Source organism: Rhinopithecus bieti, unplaced genomic scaffold, assembly GCF_001698545.2.
Source record: "Rhinopithecus bieti isolate Rb0 unplaced genomic scaffold, ASM169854v2 scaffold_9581, whole genome shotgun sequence".
Lineage (NCBI taxonomy): Eukaryota > Metazoa > Chordata > Mammalia > Primates > Cercopithecidae > Rhinopithecus > Rhinopithecus bieti.
This window is the reverse complement of record NW_016806413.1, coordinates 1,846,776-1,852,198: the sequence shown is the minus strand read 5'-3', so window position 1 is coordinate 1,852,198 and position 5,423 is coordinate 1,846,776. Positions and strand designations below refer to the sequence as shown.

At 39.2% G+C, this 5,423-nt stretch overlaps 1 protein-coding gene across 3 annotated transcripts in view; it reads left to right on the top strand.

Annotated features, from left to right (window-relative positions):
• Nucleotides 1–5,423, top strand: part of ZNF502 (zinc finger protein 502) — a 12,868-nt gene that overhangs the window by 1,801 nt on the left and 5,644 nt on the right. For 2 of the 3 annotated variants that reach the window (XM_017876293.1, XM_017876296.1), the window contains exon 2: nucleotides 844–941. The exons of the other annotated variant lie outside the window; for it this stretch is intronic. The gene's annotated coding sequence lies outside the window, so the exon portion shown is untranslated. The remainder of the gene's footprint in view (nucleotides 1–843; nucleotides 942–5,423) is intronic. 3 annotated transcript variants of the gene reach the window in all.

Here is a 5,423-nt window from a genome sequence, read left to right as displayed (position 1 = left end):
TTTTGTATTTTAGTAGAGACGGGGTTTCACCATGTTGGTCAGGCTGGTCGCGAACTCCTGACCTCAGGTGATCCGCCTCCCTTGGCCTCCCAAAGTGCTGGGATCACAGGCGTGAAACACTGCGCCAGGCCTATGTGTAGTTTTAAGTGAGGAAACTGAGGTACAAAGAGAATAGAAAGCTTGTCCCAGATCACATTACTAAGTGACCCAAGGCTGCATAAGAGATAAAGTGTACTGCCCCAGCTTGGTTGAATGCACTGTTTGGTGCCAACATGCCTACCAAGAAGGGCTTCAGAGAGGAGTACATTTCAATGTGATCTCATTGGAGGGATTGTTTAAAATTCTTGAAAAACTTCATCTAGCTCGCCTAGATTCCTTTAGCTAATTATTGAGGGGTAAGGAGGTGGCATCTGGGCAAAACTTTACAAGGTAGAGGGAGGAAGCCCGCTCTCTATTAGGTTAGCAGGATAGGGCTATTAAGAGCCTGTTTCCTTTTATCTTTCACCATAATACTCATCTTTCCCCAGATCTGCAGAGGGATCTTTTTAACATCTTAGAATCAGTAACAGCCAGATTATTCCACAATAGGCATTTGTAGAAGCACCCGTACATTACTTTCTGGGCAACTCATAGACCTAGGAGTCAGCAAATATGGACCAAATTTGGTCTGCCACTTTTTTTTTTTTTTTTTGGTAAAACTGTTTTATTAAAACACAGGCAAATTTACATATTGTCTATTTCTGTTTTCAAACTACAAAGGCAAAGTTGAATAGTTGAGGCAGAGACTATATATCCCATTTAACCCATTAAACCTAAAAAAATTTGCTTTCTGGCCTGTTACAGAAAATGTTTGCTGACCCTTGACATTGACAAACTGCTGACAGCTCAGATGATCCATGATTGGAAGGATGCGGTCATCACCAAGATGTCTTTCTTTCTCTGTAGGTTTTAGTATTAACCATAATAGCATCTAACCCCTGTTGAGTGCCTGCCATCGAGTAGATATCTTTTTGAATGCTTTATGTGAATTAACTCATCAAGGATTCACGGATTATCAGTGCTGGAATGACCCATAAATATTGTCTAAGTTGTTACCCTTTTCAGATAAATAGCCTGTCATGTAGGCCCACTCACATAGGCTATTGACAGAGCAAACTTTCCTGACTCCCAATCCAATCTACTATCATCTTGTGAATGGGAGGCCAATACCATAGCCTTTTGTTTTGTTTTGTTTCTGGGTTTTAAAAGTAACTTTTTCTAACTATAAAAGTAATATATGTTTATTGAAGGAGAAGTAAAATATATAGAAGAGTATAAAGGACTAAAGTAACCCATTAACCGATCTAGAGATAAGTGTGTAGGTTTTCTTTATGTCTTTCTTAAATGTGTGTGTTTTATCTGTTTATTAACAATAGTTTCTATGTATTGAGTGCTTAGTCCAAGTATATGTGTGCATATTTCTTGTTTTTGTTTTAGTGTTTTGTATCTTCCTGTTTTAACATATTATATTTTCTCATGAATATTCTTTGAAATTATGATTTTTGATACTTTCATAATCTATCTTTGGTAGTCTGTCAATGTTTATTTGCCTGTTTAACAATTGTAGTAATAGTGTGATCTTTGTACATAAATCTCTGTGCCATCTCTGATCATGCTTTTTCACTTTTCTTTTTTTTTTTTTTTTTTAAGACGGAGTCTTGCTCTGTCGCCCCAGCTAGAGTGCAGTGGCCGGATCTCAGCTCACTGCAAGCTCCGCCTCCCGGGTTTACGCTTACGCCATTCTCCTGCCTCAGCCTCCGCAGTAGCTGGGACTGCAGGCACCCGCCACCTCGCCCGGCTAGTTTTTTTGTATTTTTAGTAGAGACGGGGTTTCACCGTGTTAGCCAGGATGGTCTCGATCTCCTGACCTCGTGATCCGCCCATCTCGGCCTCCCAAAGTGCTGGGATTACAGGCTTGAGCCACCGCGCCCGGCCCACTTTTTCTTTGATTACAGAAGTTAGTTATTCCTATGGGAAAATTTTCAAACATTACAAAAACATAGACTTTAAGGCAAAAGTTTACCATAATTTTATTCTTCAGAAATGATCACAATAAATAATTTGATATACATTCTTATAGATTTGTTAGTTTTTTTTTTTTTAAAGCAAAAGTAGAGCAAAATATAGATAATAGAGGACTTTTGGGAAAAGTATTCACAATTCATTATTTTACCACAGTGATGATTATTTTCCTTCTTGATCTTATTCAGATGTATTTTTAAGTTTTAATTTTTGAGAGGGGTCTCACTCTGTCACCCAGGTTGGAGTGCAATGGTGCTATCACAGCTCATTGCAATCTCTACCTCCCAGGTTCAAGTGATCCTTCTACCTCAGCCTCCTGAGTAGCTGGACGCAAGCACGTCACATGTATATTTTAACAAACATATATTTTACATTATATTAATACTTGAAATTTTACTGTACAGTGTATTTTTAACATATGGCATTAAGTATTTTTTCCCAATAATCATATATTTTCATTTTTAATTATCTTTATGTCTAAATAATTTTCACCAAGTAGAAGTATCATAATTTGCCAATCCTCAAGGAAATAGACAAACTTTATTTCCGTGTACATTTCAGGGGATATTTTTACAAGTAACAGAAGAATTCTGTTTCTCTTCTCTCTGGAAAGTTACTTCTTTCTGAGAAAGTTCTAGTAGAATTACTAGGTCAAAGAATATAGTCTTTTTTTTTTTTGAGATGGAGGTTTGCTCTTGTCGCCCGAGCTAGAGTGCAGTGGCGTGATCTTGGCTCACTATAGTCTCTGCCCCCGGGTTCAAGCAATTCTCCTACTCAGCCTCCTGAGTAGCTGAGATTACAGGCGCCTGCCAGTGCGCCTGGCTAATTTTTTGTATTTTTTAGTAGGGACGTGATTTCGCCATGTTGGGCAGGCTGATCTCAAACTCCTGACCTCAGATGATCCACCCGCCCTTGGCCTCCCAGAGTGCTGGGATTACAGGTGTGAGCCACTGGGCCTGGCAGGATATAGTCATTTTTTATGGCATACTGATGACTCTGAGGTACACTACAGATGGTGTATATACAAAATGAGCATTCTGTTCTGAATTCCTGTATCCACAAAATGTTGACCACAGCATCCTAACTGTAACTAAGCTACAACTTTCACACCTGATCTATATTGCCAGATTCACTCTAGAAAGATGGTACCAACTTACGTTTGCACTGGTGTGTGAGAAACTGTTTCCCTGCACCTTTGTGAGTCTTGAATGTAGCATTAAAAATAGATTTTCCACTTTGATGTAAAATTGATTCTTCATTCTTTCAGTTTCCATTTCCTTGTTTACCACAAAGATGGAACATTGTTTTGATATGTTTATTGGCCTTTGTAATTCTTGGTGTATTTTTTGTATTTTCCGTTTTTTTCTCAGTTCACCTTTTTTTCTTACTCATTTGTAAGAAGTCTTTATTAGGTCTGTCTATCCCTTGCTATATAACTGAAAAATACTTTTTTTAAAGCTTGTTTATCTTCATTTCTTTGTATTTTGGATATACAGGGTATTGTTTTTATGTGGTCAGATTTATCGATTTTGTCCTATCCATTTTGCATCATGCTTGAAAGTGCTAACCCTAGAACAAATTTTTGGTCATATTTTATTTTGTGGTTTTATTTTTCATATTTAACCCTTTAATTGGTTTTGGTTTATTTTGGTGTGTGGCGCAATATAGTAATCACACTTTTTTTTCCAGGTAGTTAGCAATGGTGCCAACTTGATTTAGTAATTATCTATCTTTTTGTGATTAGAAATGCTGCCTTTATCATATATTAAATTATTTTTATTTACATCTCTTAGCGGATTAGAGATATTTTATTTAATTAATTTATTTTTGAGACAGGATGTTGTTTTGTTGCCCAGGCTGGAGTGAAGTGATGCAATCATTTTTTTTTTTTTTGAGACGGAGTTTCACTCTTGTTGCCCTCCCGAGTAGCTGGGATTACAGGCATGCGCCACCATGCCTGGCTAATTTTGTATTTTTAGTAGAGACGGGGTTTCTCCATATTGGTCAGGCTGGTCTCAAACTTCCGACCTCAGGTGACCCACCTGCCTCAGCCTCCCAAAGTGCTGGGATTACAGGCGTGAGCCACCGTGCCCGGCCAATGCAATCGTATTAATAGCTCACTGCAGCCTCGAACTCCTGGGCTCAAGTGATCCTCCACCTTAGCTGTGACTATAGGTGCATACCACTACACCCAACTAATTTTTGTTTTTTGTAGAGATGGAGTTTTCTCTGTTGCCTAGGCTGGTCTCAAACTTCTAGCCTAAAGTGATCCTCCCACTTTGGCCTCCTAAAGTGGTAGGATTACAAGTGTGAGCTACCTCACCTTGCTGGGATTAGAGATCTTTTAAGTGTTTAGACTCACTGTTGGAGTTTTCCTAGCCACATTGCTTCAAAGATTTTATCTGTTACTCCTGTGATTTCAATTACTTTTTTTATGTCTAAAACTCTTCAGGCCACACCTGTCTCTCTTTCAGCTATGTATCCCCTGTTCTACCTTCTATGTAGATATTTGAAACTAAAGATACCTTATTGCTTTCCAGACCAGTGTACCCACTGTCACTAAAGGTCACTGTCATCACCCAAAACTGGCTAATTATCCTTGACATCTCCTTCTCTCACCCCTCCCACCAATATTCATTCATTCTGGTTGATTCTTTCTTTTAATCCAGTCCCCATACTGGACTACTGAAATAGCCTTACAAGGGATCTTCAAGCCTTCACCTTACCCTCCCACTCCCCACCACTACACACATTGTCTGTTGCTGTAGACAGAGGAATATGTTTCCATAAAACAGCAGATCTAATCATGTCATGTATTTTATCAAACTTTTTCAAATCCTTATTATGGCTTTCTCTTCACTTCAGGGTAAAGTCCTTAGAATGTTTTTTAGGGTTCTGTTTGAACTGGCTTGCCCTTAGGCTTTATGTCTCATTTCTGGTGTTTAATACTTGGGCATTACTATGTCTCCTTTATTCTTCCAAAGTACTGAGCTTGATTCCTTTTGTATGTTCATTTTGTCTCTCTACTTTTCCTTTCTTTTCTTTTTTTTTTTTTTTTTTTTGAGACGGAGTCTAGCTCTGTCACCCAGGCTGGAATGCAGTGGCATAATCTCGGCTCACTGCAAACTCCACCTCCCGGGTTCACGCCATTCTCCTGCCTCAGCCTCCCGTGTAGCTGGGACTACAGGGGCCCCCCACCGCACCCAGCTGATTTTTTGTATTTTTAGTAGAGACAGGGTTTCACCGTGTTAGTCAGGATGGTCTTGATCTCCTGACCTCATGATCCACCCATCTCGGCCTCCCAAAGTGCTGGGATTACAGGCGTGAGCCACCGCGCCCGGCCTTTTTTTTTTTTTTTTTTT